This window comes from Neofelis nebulosa, chromosome 11 (genome assembly GCF_028018385.1).
Source record: "Neofelis nebulosa isolate mNeoNeb1 chromosome 11, mNeoNeb1.pri, whole genome shotgun sequence".
NCBI classification, from domain to species: domain Eukaryota; kingdom Metazoa; phylum Chordata; class Mammalia; order Carnivora; family Felidae; genus Neofelis; species Neofelis nebulosa.
Window position 1 is genome coordinate 93,189,407 of NC_080792.1, and position 21,378 is coordinate 93,210,784.

At 50.3% G+C, this 21,378-nt stretch overlaps 1 protein-coding gene across 1 annotated transcript in view; it reads right to left on the bottom strand.

Moving 5' to 3' along the window:
• TMEM132D (transmembrane protein 132D) overlaps nucleotides 1-21,378 on the bottom strand; it is a 559,986-nt gene that overhangs the window by 392,488 nt on the left and 146,120 nt on the right.

Sequence of the window (21,378 nt, forward strand, 5' to 3'; positions counted from 1 at the left end):
TGACTCAGGAAGGCTAATCACCCAGGGGCACCCGGGGGGCTCAGTCAGTTAAGCATCTGACTCTTGATTTTGGCTCAGGTCATGATCTCACGGTTCTGCATTCAAGCCCCACATCCAGCTCCATGCTGACAGCATGGAGTCTACTTGGGATTCTCTCTCTCTCTCTCTCTCTCTCTCTCTCTCTCTCTCTCTCCCTCCCCACTCATGCTCACTCACTCGCTCTCTCTAAATAAACAAACATAAAAAAAGAAAGCTCATCACCCATATGAACAGAATACACAAACTTGGCTTTAGGGGGCGCAAGGCTCAAATCAGCCTACCTTGTAGGAAAGGCAGAAACGAGAGTCAGTAACAGGAGTGCCTTGGGCTGCAGGTAACAGATTTAACCACAGGGGTTTAACACAGCAATGATTTGGTTTTCACACGTAGAAGAAATTCAGATGTCGAGAAGGCAGGCAGGGCTACCGCTGTGCACTTAGGAGCCCGCGAGGACCTTGCCCCTGAAAACACAACCTGCTTGCCCACATTTGGGTTGTGACTCCCAGTCGTGCGGCATTGTTGCAGGAAGGGGGAAGGCGGGGGGAGACACGTCCTGGCTGTGTCTGCCTTTTTTTTTTTTTTTTTTTGATCAAGACAAGAACACCAAGTCATTCCCAAGACCCCCACTCAGACTTCACCAGAGCAGACCGGATAAAACAGCCACCGAGAACCACAAAAGAGTCTAGAAGTAACGAATGTAACCAGACGCTTTGCCCCATGCATAAAATCGGAATTCTATTAGCCCAGAACAAGGAGCTCGGAGATAGCAGCAACTAGCAGCTGCGATCGGGACTACATTCTGCACAGTTGATGACACAGCACCATACAGGCCGTCTGTGACTATCCACATGAGGAGCAAAAGGGGAAGAGAGACCTTGAATCCACGGCAGTGACTACATCCAACCTCCCCCAAATATTCTGCTTTGCACAAGCAGATACCCCGGGGGGAAACCCTTCTCTATGTCATCACGGAGTGCTTTCTATCTCTCTCCTTCTCCAGGGAAAAAAAGTGACATGAGACTAAGAGACTTTGACAATTATCCTCAAATTAGGAAACATCACCATCTGGGGGCCCTTTGCAAAGGGGTAGCCTGTGCATTCAGAAGAAGAGAGGAGACATGTCACATTTGCACATCGCCTGCATGGAGCTTTTTGTGATTAGGAATCATGGCTTGATTTTTGGGATTCTATTAAAGAAAAAAAAAAAATAAATAAGACCAGGGAGAAGTTTGCCTTCAGGCTTTCCATGGAGGCTGTGTGATTAGAGGCCCTCAGAGACTCACGGCAGCAATCCTGAGAAAATCAACACTGGAAGAGGGGGTGCGCCCGGCTTCTCCACCCCTCCACCCCAGGGCTCTGGCCGGCAGACCCTGACCTTCTGGACGACTACAGAATTCCACCTCTACGGCTGCATGGACAGGAGCCGGTTCTAGCTTGAACCAGCCTGGTCGGATAATAAGAGAAGGCACTAACAGAGCGAGACTAAAACCCTCTGAACTGCCTTATCTCTTGGCGTTCTGCAATTTTAATCAGAAGAATTAAAAACAAAACCCCAAAAACCTCAGAAAGAAGGCTTGCTCGGAGATGGCAGGAATGCTCAATTTTGGTCAGTCCTTGGAATAAAACCACAGACACAAAATCACTGAACGCGGCAACGGTGGTAGAAAGGGCAGTGACCACTGACACTTACTGAGCACCTCCTGTATGCAAAGCACCATTTCTCAGTGACTTGTATGCGTTTCCCATCACAAGGGGTGCATGCTGAACCTGTCCCTACTTTGTGGTTGAAGAATCAGACCTTCGGGGGACCCAAGGAGCCTGCATTCTTAACCACACCCTGTCACCTTCACACATAGGGATACGGCCAGCACTTGCTACCTGCATAGACTCTGGCCGCCGGTGAGTAGGAAAGCAGGCTTGGTGAAGGTCCCCAACGCCACTGTATTTCAGACTAACTGCCTCCAGCTTGGCTGATGGGCGGGCCATCTCGGGTGGGGTGATTTGCTGGTATTCCCACAACAGCCGTGATGCGCCAGGAAGAACTGGCCCAAGTCAACCCGGGTAGAAAACTAAGAACCAGAAGGAGGTTTAGACCTACCAGCATCGGGACCTGCTCCCGTCACCCATGGAACGTGCCAACCTAAGGGCTCTGTAACCAGGGCTGCTGACAGACCCGGGAGAAGCCTGGAAACCAGCTCGTGTCCAAGATGAGCGAGAACCAGACGCACCAGAGCGCAGTGCTCATGGCAAGTCCCAGGTACGAAGCAGAGGGCGTAAGCCTCTTTCAGTCACAAAGGGAAAGTGTTGCATTTGAATATTCTGCCTAAAATACCGCTCCCTCTCATACAAGGACCAACTGGGCACTTCCTTATCCGCCAAGTCACTGTAAATAGTTTCAGGCAGGTTTTTTAACTTTCTAGCTCAGATTTGGGAGTCTCCATGGGGAGAGACTGTTTTCTATATATTATGAATGTATGTATCATTATGTATATGTATTATATATTAGACTATTTTTTTAATTTTTTTAATGTTTATTTTTTGAGAGAGCTACAGAGTGTGAGTGGGGGAGGGGCAGAGAGAGGGAGACACAGAATCCGAAGCAGGCTCCAGGCTCTGAGCTGTCAGCACAGAGCCTGACGTGGGGCTCGAACTCACAAACCACGAGATCATGACCTGAGCCCAAGTCAGACGCTTAACCTACTGAGCCACCCAGGGGCCCCTAAAACCTGTTTCCATTATAGGCATGCGTCTGCGGCCATGGCTCCACCAGAACCGAACTTCGGGGGTGAGCCCCCCGGAGCCAAGTGCCCAGGGACCCTGGGAGACACACGTGTTTTACATTTGCCACAGGTCTGCACCAGATCTCTTCCCCACTTGCAAAAGCCAAAAAGAATGCATCTGATTTTGGAAGCTTTTCCTAAAAACTTTGGAACCGATTCTGATGCTCCTTTCTCAGGGGTGAGGAGACACCGAAAGCTTCGTCTGGCAGGAAGCGAGGAGACAGACAGAAAAAGTAAACACTAACGTGATATATAAAACTCCCGCTGCACGTTGCTCCTCGCCAAGGTTTGAAGAGCAAACCTTTGCGGCCAGAGGAAAGAAGCCACACATGCAGCCCGCGGCATGTTCGGGGGCTTGTACCGCTCTCGGGGGAAGAGACGGGCCCGGAGAGATCCACGGTGGACCCTCAACGGAGCACGTGAGCTCCAGTCGCTGGTATGACAGTCGCTTCCAATAGGCTTCCAACATTAAATTAAAAACGGGTCTCCAGGGGGAAAACGCATCCCAGTAACTGAAGGTGCACGCACTCAGAAAGAAGTAAACAAGGTGGGGACCCTGGCCCACGGAAGGGTTATCAGCCCTTCAGAAATCATAATACCAGCAGTTGAGGTCAATGAAAGAGTGTTGAACACTGGGTAACTACCAAAGGGAGCGTAAGAAAATGAGGAAAGAGGGCCAGGCAAAGTGGGAAGAGAAGCCCTATGGAAAAAAGAAGGGGGGCTTGAGCAGCTGAACAACGTGGAGGGGACAGAGCAGTGGCCACAGGTGCGGTGGGTGAGGGCCCGGGGACGGGAGACCCCGAAGACCAAAATGGTGAGCGGAAGGACCGGTCTACGTGGCGGTCCCTGAACAACAGAAGGACGAAGGCACCAAGACCGGCTATTTAAGCGAACAATCGCTAATCTGAAAACGTAGGAGAGACTGTAGTTCATCCGACCTTGAGGGCACGAGACGGGGACGGCAAGGAAGCAGTCAGCTGCGGGGAATGGATGGTCGCTATTCCGTTAGGTCACGAGCTGGAGAGGAAAGACGTGGGAATCAGACCGTGGGGGGTGAGGGCCGAGACCAGAGCCACGCTAAGGTTCAAGATGCGCCACCGCCCGAGAGACCCTGGGGTGTCCTAGTTACAGAATTCCCACCGCGTCACCACACGTGATGATGAAAAAAAGCAACCGAAAGAGGTAGGTCGTGCTTCAGGGTAAAGGCTCAGGCAGGCTCATTTTCTACCGCTGAGGCCCAAGAATAAAACCAGGGGGGATGCGGAATGACCGCTACGTACATACCAAACCAGCTCCTTCTGAGCACACGGCCAGGCCTCGCGTCTCCAGCATCTGCTACACCTGGGCAAGTGACCTATGGCGTCTGGCCAACAGCATCCGCGCAAAGCGCCGCCCATTTCCAGGACTGGAAGCCCTCCTCCACCATCCTCCACGCTCTCACCGCTGGCTCCCTGTCTGCTAGCTGGAAGTGAAGGACTCTAAGTCCCATAGGATGGCAAGGCCTCAGGGGAGCCCCAGTCCCCACATCCCCCGTGGAAGCCGCTCGGTGTGAACAGTGGACTCGGTGTGAGCAGGGAGCACACACTTACTGTGCTGAGCAACTGAGAGTAGGCGCCGGTCTGTTACAGCTTCCAGGGTCACCTACTCCAACCACCGCAGAGAGCGAGACTGTAGCTTAGGTGACCCAAGGTAAGCAGAACATCTATGCTGACGAAGATACAGACCGACACGACCCAGGTGAAGAAGACCTGTGCTTTTCCCACGGACACTAGTAACATGGTCAGTGTTAGATAATAAAATATGAGGTCAAAAATCTATGTTGTTTCATATAATTCATCCACGTCAAATGTCTGTTGAGTCTGGACAATTTTGTAGGCTCGTGGAATCATGCAATCTACGCGGACACGTATACGTACGCGTGTAAGTGTACCTAAGTATTTAGGGAGAGAGCTGGATGAGGTTTCGGACTGTCTAGATTCAGGGAACCACCACCACAATCAAAATAAAGATCAGTTCCTGGTGTACCTGAACGGCTCAGTCGGTTAACCATCCACCCAACTCTTGAGTGTGGCTCAGGTCATGATCTCACGGTTCGTGGGATCAAGCCTCAAGTCAGGCTCTATGCTGACAGTGCAGAGCCTACTTAAGATTCTTTCTCTCTCCATCTTTCTGCCCCTCCTTCCCCTCTCAAAATAAATAAATAAACACTTAAAAAATTTGAGAGAGAGAGACAGAGCACCAGCAGGGGAGGGGCAGAGAGAGAGGGAGACACAGAATCGGAAGCAGGCTCCAGGCTCTGAGCCATCAGCACAGATGCAGGGCTTGAACTCACAAACCGTGAGATTGTGACCTGAGCTGAGGTCAGACACTTAAATGACTGAGCCACCGAGGCACCCCTGAACACTTTTTAACATTTTATTTTAAAAAAGAGATAAAGAACAGTTCCATCACCCAAATACCCGCCTTGTGCTTTCCTGACGTGGCCAAACATCTCCCCTCACATCCCTAGCAACCACTGATCAGTTCTCCATCCCTGGGTTTTGCCTCTTCCAGAATGTCACGTAAATGGAGCCATACTGGTATTGGAATTACACTCACACCCTCACAAGAGGCAGGGAGCAGACAATCAAAATACCATGCTGATAGCTTCCGAGTCTGCATTTTTAGGATCTGACTGCTGGCTGTGTCTAATGAACCCAGCTGCAATGTCCTACTTCTCTGGGAAAAAAACAAAAAACAACCAATATCAAACCTTTGCTCTTTGCCAATCTGAGAATCCCTTAACTTCCTGACTCAGAGGTTCAATACAACAGAAATAGGCCAGCTCCATCTACAAAATGGATAGGGGACAATGAGGGCAATCTACTATGGAAAATGAATTCTGCCCCTTCTCCAAGATGACAGGTCCGTAGGGAGAAAAGGCTAACTCTAGGCATGGGTATGGGCGCCCCACCAGCCCAGCACTGACAGGACTCCTGTGCACAGACTCACAGACTGCAGCCACCCCTGAGTTTTCTCTGCTGTAACGGGTCCAGAGTGTGAAAAGCAGAATTAAAGTAAATCTTCCTCAAATCAATGGGAAAGGGCATCAGGTGCTAATTTTGGAGGCAGCAAGGAATTGAAACAGGCTCTAGAAAGGGCACATTTTCTGAGCAGCACACTGGGAACCCGAGCACTCCTGCACAGATGTCTCTTCTGGCAAAGAGAATAGAAAAATCCACCTTAAATTTTTTTTAAGATGGTTTTTCATGCACTTAGATTCTACTCATACAGAGAATGTCAGAAACGTCATTTTCTTCCCATAACGTGCATCTAGTTGTATCAAAGTAACCGCATTCAGGCATCTTTTCACAACAAACCACACGGCAAAAAGAGTCTCTCGTCCATATAATTCTTGGTTTAAAAGGCACTTCAAGGGGCACCTGGGTGGCTCAGTCGGTTGAGGTCATGATCTCAGGTCATGGCTGAGGTCCGTGGGTTCGAGCCCCGCATCGGGCTCTGTGCTGACAGCTCGGAGCCTGGAGCCTGCTTCGGATTCTGTGTCTCCCTCTCTCTCTGACCCTCCCCCATTCATGCTCTGTGTCTCTCTGTCTCAAAAATAAATAAAACATTAAAAAAAAAAACTTAAAAGGCACTTCAAGATTGAGCCACATTTATTTTATTTTTTTAAATTTATTTAATTTAAATTAATTTTTTAATATTTTTTATTTTTGTAATGAAATTTATTGTCAAATTGGTCTCCATACAACACCCAGTGCTCATCCCAACAGGTGCCCTCCTCAATGTCCATCACCCACTTTCCCCACCCTCCCGCCCCCCATCAACCCTCAGATTGTTCTGTTTTTAAAGTCTCTTATGATTTGGCTCCTTCCTTCTAACTTTTTCCCCCCCTTCCCCGAACCCATGGTCTTCTGTTAAGTTTCTCAGGATCCACATAAGAGTAAAAACATATACGGGACCCCTCTCGCAGTGTTGGTGGGAATGCAAACTGGTGCAGCCGCTCTGGAAAACAGTGTGGAGGTTCCTCAGAAAATTAAAAATAGACCTACCCTATGACCCAGCAGTAGCACTGCTAGGAATTGACCCAAGGGATACAGGAGTGCTGATGCAGAGGGGCACCTGAGCCACACTTATTTTATGTTTTCATCCTAAACAACACCCAGAATGCGGACTTTGCCCTGTAGAATGTGGTGCTTCTGTGTATTATTCCAGAACCAAGAGTGCTCTGCTATACTCTGCTTGCCCCTAGCATGGGGCTTTGGGACCCTCAACACCTCCCTCTGTTTCTTCCGTTTCCTCTCAACAGAATGTAGGAAGTGGAAAACATTGCTCGTTCTCAGACCCAAATGAGATCTTCCACCAATAATGCCTAGGAAACACAGTGAGAGCAAGGTGGAGAAATCCAAATCATGGCAAGTCAAAGAAAATGGAGACAAACCTCACTGAAAATTACTGTGTAAGCCAGAAGACAAATCTGGACTTCAACCAGCATTTCATTCCCTGCGAAGAAGGAAAGGTTTCCTTAGGGTAATGGACATTTGGCGATGTCTGGAGACATTTCTGGACGTCACAACAGAAGAGGAAAGCACACTGCCATCTACTACTAGGTGGTGGCCAGGGACGCTGTCCGTACCCTAAAATACCCCATCTGTCCATCCGTTCATCCGTCTGTCCATCCATCCATCCATCCATCCATCCATCCAACACTGTCAGAGAACACCACACACACAAACACACGCTCCAAAGAATTATCCAGTCCAAAATGTCAGTCATGCTAAGATCAGGAAACCCCCAGCCTTAAGATCAGAGTTGGGAAAAATCGAACCACAGAATCTTGAGATGTACGGCCATGGGTAAAGTTGGTCCCAATTCAGCGTCAGCAAATCTGGGCTCCATTAACATGCAAAGAATCTCTCTGGGCCTTTGAATTTGTCATGATCTTTGGCTTTAAACTGATCAAAGCATTGAGTCAGCAGAGATCTATTGAGATCTATGCACTGTGGTTTTTGCGGATGCACCACCAAGACAAATGCCTGCTCACATGGAGTCTGCAGAGGGAGAACACTAACACGGGCAAAGCACACTTACGGAAACAGCTGGATTTCAGGCAATGGTAACTTCTATGAAAACACAAACGAGGGGCGCCTGGGTGGCTCAGTCAGCTGAGCATCAGACTTGATTTCAGCTCAGGTCATGATCTCACAATTGTGAAACACAGCCCCGCATCCGGCTCCGCACTGGGTGTCGAGCCTGTTTAAGATTCTCTCTCTCTCCCTCTCCCTATGCCCCCATCCCACTCACTGCTCTCGCTCTCTCTCAAAAATTAAAAAAAAAACCCACAAATTAAAGGGGCTCCTGGTTGGCTCAGTCAGTAGAGCATATGCAACTCTTGGGGGCTGTAAGTTCAAGCCCCACATTGGGTGTACCGATCACTTAAAAATAAAATCTTAAAAAACACACACAAATTAAAGCAAGATGATATGGAGAAGGGTGGGATTCTACTTGAGATGCAAGAGTTAAAGAAGACTTACCAATATCTATTTGTCTATCCATCCACCCACCTACCACCCATCCATCCATCCACCCACCTATCTATAATCTATCCATCCATCTACCCACTTACCATCCATCCATCCATCCATCCATCATCTATCCATTCATCCATCCACCCATCCTTCGTCTATCCATCCATCCATCCAACCATCCACCCACCTATCTATCATCTAACCATCCATCCTACCCCATCTTTTGCACTTCACTTTTTTGCACCTAATGTTTTGCAAAACTTTCACATCATAATAGCTATATAGTATTCCGTGAAATAACATTATGTGACTGCAAAATAACCAATGCCTTTAATGAACACTTAGCAATTGTAGTCATTGCTCTCTTATCTTCTGACACTGAATGGTGCTCAATGTTTCTGTGGAGAAGTCTAATGCCAGCCTGAATTTCTTCCCCTCGTAAGTGACAGAGACTTGCTTTTTCTTGACAAAATATTTTAAAATTTGGCATGTATCACACACATGTGCATGCACACACTTAAGTATATATAAAGCCCTGGTGGAAATACACACACACACACACACACACACATATATATACAGTTTAAAAAGTGTATCATGCATGGACATTTTAGAAGACAGTAAGCAAGCCATGTACAATAAGCACCACAATGAAGAATGTCTTTGGAACCTCCTGTATGTTCCTCCCCATAAAATCCTCATCTTCCCCACTGACACCTACTATTCTGAATGTGGTATTCATTCCCCTGTTCTTTTACATTTGCGCCTAAATGAATGCATATGTCCATCATCCATGAGCAGTTTGTTGTTAACTCGATGCCTACATCGCATCTTCACAGAAACGTACTTTTCTGCAACTTTCCATTCCGTTCCACAGTAGAGATCAGGGGTTGCTCACACTGATGTATCTCGCTGTAATGGAACAGTCTTCATGAATGCGTGGGATCCCACTGCAGGAATGTGTCCCAATCTGTTTATCCATTATCCTGGCAATGGTCACTTGGGGTCTGCCATTAGTGACAGCATGGCTGTGGATATTGCTGGGGGCCTTCTCGCGGACGAGTGTGAGAATTTCTCTAGGTTCTATACCTCAGAAGTGGAAATTTGGTGTCACAGTCTATGCTTATCTCTCCTATTATGGGGTAACTCCAAACCACTTTCTTGTTTCTCAATTGACATCCAAGTTAGTTACCATAGAGTGCAAACATGATTTCAGGCATAGAATCCAGTGACTCATCCCAACGTGTCCTCCTTAAAGTTCCTTGCCCATTCAGCCCATCCCCCCACCCACAACCCCTCCAGCAACCCTCTGGTGTTTTCCTCCGACAGCAAGAGATGAGGCTTTTCCAACAACTCTGGAGAGGAGGAGGCTGCCTGACTCTTGGCAACCGGGTGGTTATAAAATTGAAATGCATTTTGGTTTTAATTTGTTTTTCCCTAATTTCTGGTGAGATGTTGCATTTTTTCTTAAATTTATTGCTGCTTTGTGTTTTCTCTTCCGAGCGAGTCCCTAACCCATTTTTCTATTTGTTTATTTGCTTTTAATTGTTGAATTCTAGGCATTCTTTATATATTATGCATCCTAATTCTTTGTCAGTCTGATGTGTTACAAACACCTTCCCCAAGTTTATGGTTTGCTTTTTGATTTTAAAAAAGTACTTATGTTTCACACGTAGTCAAAAGTATCGCTGTCCCCTTGGTGGTCACTGTTCCGGTATCTTGTTGAAGAAATCTTTTCCCCGCAGAGCTTATAAAGACTTCTTTACTATTTTCTTCTACATTGATTTCCTTTATTTTCCCCTCTGGATACTTAATTGATTCGCAATTGATGTGTATAAATGGCATGAAATAGAGATCGGGTTCCTTTCTTTCTCATTTGGATAATGCCCCAGTGCCATTTTTGAAAAATATATCCCTTCTCACAGATCTATAACGGTAGTTCTGTCACACGAAGTCTCATATTTGCATGGTTATGGACTTTCAGCGACCTATCTGCATTTGTCTTCTCTTTAGGTGTTTTACCCATCCTTGGCCTTCTGGTCTTCATACAGATTAAAATTCAACCTGTCAAGCTCCTTGAAGGATATCCCAGCTGGTATTTTTATTAGAATTGCATTGCCTCTACGTAGTCATTTGGGGAGAACGGACACTTTCACGACATTCCGTCTTTCTGTCTCTGAACACAGCACACCCACGTCTTTAAGTTCTTAGGAATATTTATTCTGCCTGAACGATTAGCTAACTATTTCATTATGATTGAAATTTCATAATTAGGTGATACTTTGGTATTGATTTTTTTAACTTTTTTTTTTCTGCAGTATTCCTTAGTTGTAATTTCCGTTTTATGCTGTTTGGGGCCTCAATTCACATATTAGCTCTCTCGACTACCTTACTGCCTCTATCTTTGTTTTCTTTGCATATCTGAATTCTTGAAATATTAAGTTCATATTCTTTTTTAAAAAAAACTCCCGAGCCATTTAAGCACTCACAGAGAAGTCTCTCCGTTTTTTCTCTTGGTTTACATTTTCTTCCAAAATAAATTCGTCCTCTCTCTTACGTTTGTCCTTCTTCCCATCCTTCCCCATTCCTTCCTTCCTTCCTCCTTCCTGCCTGCCCACAACGTATTTACAGAATGTCCTGCAGGTCTGTTTTAAGCGGGTCTGTGTCCAACCTGGACAACTCTGACCCAGACCCAGGCCTTCCATCAGCGCTGATGTGCTGTGGATGAATTTCAGTTGGCATGCTTTATCTTTCAAAATGTGTTATCAACACCCGAGCTTTCAACAGCCTGAGGTCAGGGAGAGAGGAAGAGAGCGCAGTCAGGGCTTGACGGAGGGAGCCCTGTCCTCCCTGTATGCAGCTGTTTCCAAACACCCCGTGCCTGAGTTCACTCAACCCCCTGTGCACATCTTCCACGCGCTTGGATAACCCTGGGCTTCAGGTGCATACTCCAGTTCACCTCTGCCTCTTGGACCCTTGCCCAACACAAGAAAGGGAAAAAAATACAAGCACTGATTTTCACCTACACACAAGGAAGTTCACAGACTGGAGACAAATATATTATCTTGCCCCGTCGTGTTCTCTCTCTGCTGCCTGTAGGTCTTTCGAAGTTTGTATCTTATTTATTACATTTTCTGTGTGGCTAAATTCATTTCTTCCCTGCCTGAGACCTTCGGGCCTATGCTCCCAGCTGAGACCGACACAGATGAGAACCCCCGATGACTGTCTTCTGCTTCTGGAACAAGGTGGAGTCCATCAGATGAGATATTCTGTTTCCATAAAAGGTATCTTCTCAATGGGGCGCCTGGGTGGCTCAGGTGGTTAGGCATTCAACTTCAGCTCAGGTCATGATCTCACGGTTTGTGGGTTCGAGCCCCATGTCGGGCTCTGTGCTGATGGCTCAGAGCCCGGAGCCTGCTTCAGATTCTGTCTCCTTCTCTCTCTGCCCCTAACCCACTCGCATTCTGTCTCTCTCAGTCTCTCAAAAATAAATAAATGTTGAAAAAATTTTTTAAAAAGATGTCTCCTCAAAGTGCTACCCCCACGTCAGGGATGAGATCCCATAGCAGACAACCGACCAGAGCACTTTCATACACAGCAGTGGTAAGAGGTGCAGAACTTGCCGGAAGACCAGCCAAACAACGGTGGCATGACCTGGATGTCCACACCTGCGGGACGCTGCTAGCTATCCTGGGTCGGGAGGACACAGCCCAGAGCTGGGGCCACGAGGGGCCAATGGCAAGGTCTCCCTCTAGGAATTGGAGCCAGGGCACGGTTGCCCCATGGAGGGGCGTTCACGCCTGAGCCAGGACCACGAAGCGAGCCAGAAGACGATTACGCAGACTTCGGCTTCCCACACGCAAGATTCCTGCCAACGGGTCCCCTCGGCCACGTGCACTCAGAAGCCCGACGCGGTCCGTGTAGGGCATGTGGGGAACGCAGGTTCTAAGGCGGACCCAGCGGAGCAAGAGAAGGCGGGAAGGAGCTGAAAAGCAAGTGACCTCAGGCACCTGCTCTGCTCCGTCCTCCGTCCTTGGTGCGTGTGTCACGACCGCTGCTCGACAAAGTACAACACGGTCTTCTTACACACGCCAACCTCACGTACCCAAAGTGGGAGCAGGGCTCTGCTGGGAGGTCGAAGCGTTCCCCCTGGAACTTGCTGAGGTCACCGGCTGAGATCGCTGCCTGGTCTACAGCATCCCAGAGAGTTTCTTTCCCTCGTGCGTCTGGGGCCTCGACGGGATGGCGAGAAGCCCGGGCCCTCCTGGTCCTTCCCTGTTCGTGCAGACGAGCTGGCCTTCTTATGTGGCAGCTCAGGCTTCAAGAACAAGTGCTCCTGGAGACCCTGGGGGAAGGTCAGCTTGCTGCGGGCTAGCCTCGGACCCCCAGATCCTCGCGACTGCCCTGTTCTACTGGGAAAGCGGTGCGCTGAGGTCGGGGCAAGGTCAGGGGGACCGGAGCCTGCCTCCCCATGGGAAGAACGTCGGAGATGCACAGCCATGCTGAGCCCATGACCCTGTGGTCTCCCCTCGCCGAGGCTCGTGGGAGGGGGACACACGCACTGTGGGTGGATGCACGGGGCCGATTTCTGGAAACTTCTGTCTCACTCTGGCTCACCCCACCACCAGTCCTTTCTGTGTCTGTTGATGCTGGTATTACTTCTGCTGATGTACTTTTTAATCCACTGACTTTTCATACCTTCAGATTTGGGAGGAGGGAGGCTGACGTCTGGCTTCACTCTACCTTCTCATTCCAGAATATGCTGAGTTAGTGGCTTCCCTCAGTCATCCGGGGAAATGCCTTGTATGCAGCTTTAAGCATGCATGGCTTTTATTATCCTTTCCAGTTAAGGCAGACGTAACGTGAACCTCGTGTTAACTCCGCCCTTTGCAGAGTAAACTGACAATGTTGTTTGGGACTCCGGGTCACGTCTGCACTTCAGCCGGTCCCTGACATACTTCCCGGTGGATGGGCTACTTACTTCCCGGATGGGCTACTTACTTCCCGGTGGATGGGCATTTGCCCAATCTGATGCCACACAATGCGTTCAAGGTTCCCTGTGGTCTTTGACTTAGACCCCATGACACCAGAAACTGAGGCTCTGGGAGCTTCGATGACCTTCCCAGGGCACAAAGTCAGGGACAATGCCAGGTGCCTGGGGCCCCGGACAACACACCCTGTGCCCTCCTCCCAGACCCCATGTGGTCTCCAGCAGGTGAACTCGGCCCTTGGATTTGAAAGTTCTGTTCCGCATCATAGCTACCACGTGTGACACGCTGGGACAGGGCCACCGCAATCCACCACCGTCCCTCAGAGCCGCTGAACTCGCCGTGACTGGGGGTCCCACCGCAGTGGCTGATGCTGGACACACCTTCGCCGGTCTCCTCTGGAAAGCACTGGCCTGCGTGGGCACCTGCTCCCCGCAGCTCGATCCCTCGGGGAAGGGCCCCGTCCGGGTGATCTGCTCGCTGATGAGTCCCCAGCGCCAAGCTTCCCACTGGACAAACGGTTGGGAAACAGCGAGAACACTTCCGGGAACTCGTTCTCTTAAGTGACGTAGAGGCTGAGCCTGCCCCCCACCCTGCACTTGCGAAGACGAATTTTCTAGCAGGTGCTCTGGGGTGTGTGACAGCAGGGGTGTGTTCACAGGACGTTAAGTCGATGTGTTAAGCTCCAGGGACTCTGGCAAGTTGTGTGACCCTCTGTGCTTCCATTTCCCCTTCTGGAAAGGCGGGTAATAACTGTGGCCAATTCATAAGGCTCTTTCACGTGTGTAAAAACCACGTGAATCACTCTAAGCAGGGTCTGACACAGATAACAAGTGTTGGCTAGTATTATTTTTAAACATTTCTTTAAGTTTTTTTAATGTTTACTTCATTTTTGAGAGAGAGAGAGAGAGAAACAGAGTGTGAGCGGAAGAAGGGCAGAGAAAGAGGAGACACAGAATCGGAAGCAGGCTCCGGGCTCTGAGCTGTCAGCACAGAGCCTGATGCAGGGTTCGAACTCACGAACCGTGAGAGCATGACCTGAGCCGAAGTCGGACAGTCAACTGACAGCCATCCAGGCACCCCGGCTACTCTTATCACCATGGCTCCTACTGTTGCCGTGTTGTTCCGGGGTCTCACGTGGCTCCTGGGCCCCGCATGTCCCCACTGGCTTCCTCAGAGGAGCCTGGAAGCGATACCCACACAGACAGAATCTGAATTTGCAGGAGGAGGACTGAAGACGCTCCCTCCAAAGCTGCTGACCAAAGACCACCTGAGACAGGGACGTCTCCATGGAGACCTTCATGCGCAGATGACATTTAGGACCAAAACCCATGTCTGACTTCTCCTCGCCCAGGCATGGGGTGCCCCTCCACAAACGCAGCCCTGTGACCGGAGGTTGCGGGGGGGCATGCAGAATGAGCCAGCCTGAGCTTGCTCACCCAGATCTGCGGACTGAAATCCACCCCCCGCCCAGCCCTGGGCCATCAGGGCGTTCCAGAGGGTGCCGGCACCAGGACCCTTTCCCTCCCACTGCTCTCAGTCTGGTTGACAAGGGGACCATGGGTGGCCCCACGACGCAGGCGAGATGATGCCAAGGCATTTCTAGGGACATGGAGGTCAGCCCAAAGTGACAGAGGTCAAACATGAGTGGCCGGGAGTCTGCAGAGTCAGACAAGACCACCGAGCACCCTGCTCAAGACAAGGTCTGTGTGGCCATCCCGAAAATAACAGCAAGGATTACAGCCAAAAGGCTGACCATCCTAAGAAATCCCTTTCGTAGGAATTCCGGCCGGACCGGCCCTCTGGTGGAAGGACGGACAGCAGCTTCCCAGGCCGTACCCGCACATTCTGCCAAAACCACATCCACACGTCGGTCCACCCGTCCCCAAGAGAACCTTCCAGAACCACGAGGAAGACAGGAACCGCCACGTCTACTCAGGTCCGCTCATTCTGTCTCCTCTCCCACATCCCTGAACGCAGTGTCAAGAGGCAGACACTGAAGGGGAGCGTGGAGACCCTCTTTCCTGTGCCCCCCCAGCCCCCAGCCGGGTGCCCTGGTGCCCGGAGCATGACAGGAGCGTGTGGAATGCTTTCCTGGGCTTCGCGGCTTTCCCCCTTGTGGCTGTTTCCCCGGTCAACGGGAAGAGGAAGTCCATGCCTGTGGCTGACTTTCGCTGACCTTGACCTCACATGCTTCCAGTGCAAGCAGCGAACGGTTTCTGCCTCACGGAGCAGACGTTCTAGTGGAAGAAAGAAGGTACGTTGCACGCGGCTTAAAAGATTCCCAAGGACAACATGAGCGCTCGGAATGTCGCCTTCACTCTAAACTCTGAAACTCCCTGGGGGTAAGAGGCGAGCTCCCTCTGTAGATGTTTCCTTTTGTCCCCAAGGACCAGAATCTCGCTCAATGGTCTTTAACTTGCTGGGGTGCCTTCTCCCGCAGGGGACGCGTGGCAGTACCCGGGCACACTGTGGGGGTGTCACTACTGGGGTTTCTGTCCTTCGTCATCTCGCGGGTGCAGGCCGGAGAGGCCGCAGGACACAGGCTGAACCCCCACCCCCAACAAAATACTACCCGATCCGAATGTCAGCAGCGCGAGGCTGAGAAACCTAGCCCGCTCTACTGGCTTATCACCCAAACTGTAGAATCAATACCCAGACGCCCTTACGGAAACAAGCCCATCACCCCTGCAGAACTCCGAGGGACTCAGGCAGGTATGACGGCTTCAAGGAGGTGCAGTAATTGCGTACCTCACTCTAATTGTGAGCGTCCCTCCAAAGCAGGCAGCGCCGGGAGCAGGGGGACGGGGGTGAGGAAGGGGGCAGCCTCCCGGTGGCGGGGCAAGGGAGACACGCCCCCAGCCGCTGGCAAGGGTACCATCGGCCAGGGTGGGTCAGCCTGGTAGGACGCGTCCCTGATGCAGTGCGGTGACCGTGGTTCTCCACCTCCGTGGTTTCAACCCCATGCCCCTCACAAGGTCTAGCCTTGAGAAAACCAGCAGACAACCACCCCTCTCCCTGCCCCTGCCCCTGGAGGCACATTCTTCACATCTCCCTACAGTAAAGTCTCAAAACTGCCAGGGTCATCAAAAACTATGTGTGAGTGAGGCACCTGGGTGGCTCAGTCGGTTGAGCGTCCGACTTCGGCTCAGGTCACGGTCTCACGGTCTGTGAGTTCGAGCCCCGCGTCGGGCTCTGTGCTGACAGCTCGGAGCCTGGAGCCTGCTTTGGATTCTGCGTCTCCCTCTCTCTCTGCCCCTCCCCTGCTTGTGCTCTGTCTCTGTCTCTTAATAATAAATAAACGTTAAAAAAAAATTAAGAAACAATGTGTAAGAAACGGTCACAGTCAGGGAATCTCAGGAGACCCAATGACCACGCGTACATGACATCATGGACAGGCTCCTGGAACAGAAAGAGGGCAACGATTAAGGGAATACGAATGAAGTGTGGCTCATTAATTGTGACAAATGTAGCATACTAACGTACGATGTTAACAACACGGGAAACCAGCCGGGAGACTGTCCTCCACGGACTTCACAACCTTCCTGTATGTCAACATCTATTCTAAAGCCAAAAGCTTCTTTAAAACAGATGGAACGCCCTCCTTTCTCTGTCCCCCTCTCACCCACTGTCCACCCCACAGGAGGCCGTTAATGCCCACTAGCGTCCCAGCCACGGGTGTCAGGGACCTCGCTGGGGTTTGGGGAGGCCCAGCACGCACCCCCTTTCCGAGGGCACCCCAGGTTCCCCATGAGGGAAACACCTCCTCCCACGGGAGGCGCTCTTAGTGACAGGCAGGGAATGGCCGGAACCCATGTCTCACTATGGGAGCCACACCGGGCCCCCGTGTCACTCCGGGCACAGGCAGCAAGTAGACACGAGAGCCAGCGGGAGCCTCCACAGAGTCTGTGCACCTGTTGTGAGCACGACAAGGACAGATGAAGGGGTTCACGCTGGCGGGTGGGAAGACGTGCTGGGGGTAGGCTGTTCCGTCCACCTCTTCTCAGACGCGACGCCCGGTGCCCCTTCTCTTATTAATTCTTGAGACCCACGATATACATCCGGCAAGCCCTTTATTTATGTATTTTTCTTAAATGAGCCAGACGGAGATTTATGGTCTGCAGCTAAGACTATCACTGGCTACAGCAAGGGCATATTTTACCTGGAACAGAGTAAGACGAGGGCCCTATTCTAGGTCAGGGCAGGTTCAAAGGCTGCACCCTTCAAGTGAATTGAGCTCAGGGCCAGTCTCGAGCCACCACATTATTCTCCAACAACCTCAGGACCTGGCACAGAGGGCTTTTCAAGCCACCACGAAGCCATTTCGAGACTTACCCATCCCGGGCCCCCTTTCTCCCCTCATCAAATATTCTTATGTTGTTCTCTCACGGCCGCCTTCACAACCCTCATCTTTGCAAGAACACCTCCTTGGTAATAATGTCTGATTCAGAGACGACCTCGCGTCTGACCACCGTGCCAGACACGACGTATGTCACACACTCTTGAGCGTTTAGCGAGGGACACGGCAGAGACCTCAGTAAACCGCCTGCGTTCGTTAGTAATCAATGATGTGTTCCTTCACTCATTCGTTCAACCAACTTAAGAATATCTCCGACTCTGAGAAAAGCCCCCATTCATCTGAGTTTTGTGCCACTGTTCTGGACCTTTCCACCTGCACTTCCCGGAGCGGTCGGGAACCAAGCTCACGTTATGCAAATACTTGCCTCTAGCCCCACGTTCAGATCTGATGACCCGGACCCCTTTCCAACTGACGTCCTGGGGGGAAAGGAACGGAAGAATAGGTAGGGGGCATGTGACAGAGAGCCCACATTCTTTTCTTCCTCCAGACACATAACCAGGTGATTAGAGACCTCGGATGCTTCTGAAATTGGCCCTCTGTGGGGGGAGAGACGGGACAGAACAGGAGGCAAGAACACAAAGAAAGAACCCAACTGCCATGGGACGCTTCAGTTGTCTCCTTGAAGGGAAACATTTCCTGAAATTAAAAGGGATCCTTAGATGTCTAAGGAATTTTGAAAGCATTTGTTTTTCCTCTTTTGTGGAGGTCTGCCCGGCAGAGCAGGAGCTACGAGGGAGAAGAGAATTCCTAAGATGACGAGAGCCCACCCAGTTTTCTTCTTCTCGACAGTTAACGCACACACCCGGGCATTGACACACACACATATACGTATGCACGCATATGCACACACGCATGCAGACATATGCATACACACCTGTGCAAACACACCTACACACAAGTACACGTGTGCACACATATCCACACACACCTGCCCACGTGCACACGCACCTGCACACACGTATACACACACCTGCCTGCATATACACCTCCACACACGTACACATATACACACGTATTCACACACCTGCCTACACACACATGCAGACATGCACACTCCTGCACACACACGTACATGTATGCATACACCTGCTCACACACATCTGCACACACCTACACATATGAACACATCTGCACACACCCACCTGCACACACACGTACACACATGCACACATACCTGCACACACGTGCACACACACACGTGCGCACACACACAGCTAAGGTTTTAAACCGCCCTTCCTGATGACTTGCAGGACACAACTGGGTTCCTGCCCTGTGTGTTAGCCCTGGCGCCACACTCAGGTCACAGGCTCAGAACAAGCAGGGGAGGTGGCAGAAGGCAGTGAACCACTCTCGGCAAAGAGCTCAAGGGGCAGCAGCTGCATGGACTGGAGGGCCCCTTCCTGTTGGTGGCACTGAATTTGGTCCCCTTCCCACTCTGGCCATCCTTCAGTGGCCATGGATGTCCTGCTGACATCTGACCTGTATACCATAAGCCCACCCCTGACCGCGTGAGCATGTCCTCACGGAGCATCTAGAAACAGAAGTCACAAATGCAGACAAAAGCCCCCAAGGACACGCGGCTGGATCCTGCAGGGTCATTTATAGCAGGTGGCCAGCCAGACGGAGCAGACCCGCCCTCATTCTGAATATTTGGAGGCTATACTAAATTAGTGTCAAACTGACTTCATTAAAAAAGACACACGGTGGGGCGCCTGGGTGGCACAGTCGGTTAAGCGTCCGACTTCAGCCAGGTCACGATCTCGTGGTCCGTGAGTTCGAGCCCCGCGTCAGGCTCTGGGCTGATGGCTCGGAGCCTGGAGCCTGTTTCCGATTCTGTGCCTCCCTCTCTCTCTGCCCCTCCCCCGTTCATGCTCTGTCTCTCTCTGTCCCAGAAATAAATAAAAAATGTTGAAAAAAAAAATTTTAAAAAAAAAAAAAAGACACACGGTCTTCCTACTTTCTAATGATGAGAAATCAGACCAAACGCCAACAGCACGACCAGATTCAGGATCACCTCCAGCCGTTACCACAAACCCCAATGACTCACCAGTGACGACAGCGTGTGAAGGATGCAGCAAACACATCATCAGTGCTTTCCAAGGGGCACGAGGTGTGCCCCTCACCAGGTTCAACACACATATATGAACGTTTAGTTCACAATGATCGTAACCGAAAAACTAAACTTTTTTACCAATTTCTAACCAGGGACTCTGAACAAACACACCTCTGCTCCACACCCCAAGTGCTCAAATCTTTACCTTCTAAGTGGCCACACCGGGGTGTTTCAAATGTGTCTGTTTCTGATTTTGCAAAGATGTGGACTCCTCAGATTATGTGGCCCAGCAATGCCAATTTCCACTGGCTTTGTTACCGCTCGCCAATGACCGAGCGGCCCTCAGGACTCTGATGACCACGCACAGTGTGGGGTAGGCGGTCACCAGCTACAAAGCTTTCTGTGAAGTGTAATACTCCCATATGCAACTGCGTCCCCCAAAAAGCTGGATGTGGACATCATCTCCTGGAGAGTCAAGGCTTCAAGAGATTTGGGGCTTTCACCCTGGGTTCGGGAAATCAACAATCAGCACTTGGCAAATCTACCGGACGACAGAGGGTCCAAAACCACCCAAGAACAAAGCTCCCCTTATTCCAAACCTTTGCCTTCTCTCAACAGAACAGCTCTCGACATCCACAGCCACCTCCACGAAGAATATTGGAGAAGACCGTATGTGGAGAGGCAGAGAACACAGCCAGCACACCTGTGACCAGCTGCATCCAGGTCTGATTCCAGAGCACGGAGGGAGAGCTAACGAGGCCTCAGCCCCACAGATGTGTTTACGTGACCTAAATCCCTGTGGTCAATCCCCAGCTGTGCCGCCAGCCCACGCCGAAGGTTTGACCTGCCAGAATCAGCCGCGTTCAACCGTGAGATTAATGTTGTGCATTAGTTTCTGTTTCTTTGGTCAAGATTAAGAGGTCATAAATCAACAAAGCTTAAACGTGCACCGTATAAGCAAAAGAATGAATCCTTTCTGAAACTCACCCACCCCTTCACAAAGCCAAAGAGAAAGGGGAGAAAGAAAACAAAGAAAAAGCAGGTATTAAGCCCACATGGAGAAGGACGAGAGAAGAGGACCATCATTGTGTGAACTCTAAAAACCACACAGACGCTGGGTCTCATGTACGCCAACAGCTCCTTTTCAGGGATCATGACAAATGTCATTACGTAGCACGTGAGACCGCATCACTGTGGTCACTAACAACGTCAGGGCACTTTGAGTGACCCGATCAGTCACGCCCAGATAGCTGTATAGTGAAGTCTGTCTTGTGTTTAAAACAAACAAAAACCGATCTAATGAAAATCCAATCAAGCCAAGGCCAGTAGCTTCTGTGACATATTACATCCCAAAGAGAAAACTAACCCGTTCTTTCCCCCCAAAGTACCCAGTCCTCCGTTTAAATGTCTTCTTGTCTTTGGTACACTCTCGAGTAAGTAACCCTCTCAACAAATTCTACTATATATTCTTCACACGTTATGCCCTTTTGTATTTCGAACGCTGCGTTCTATTTCCAGAGAGAAACAAAGTAAGGCTGGTACCATATCATACCGAGAGCTCATGGGCTCGGAACAGACTTGAGTTGGCAAAACCCTATCGTCTCTCCTTCCGACAACCGTCGCGATCCCATTC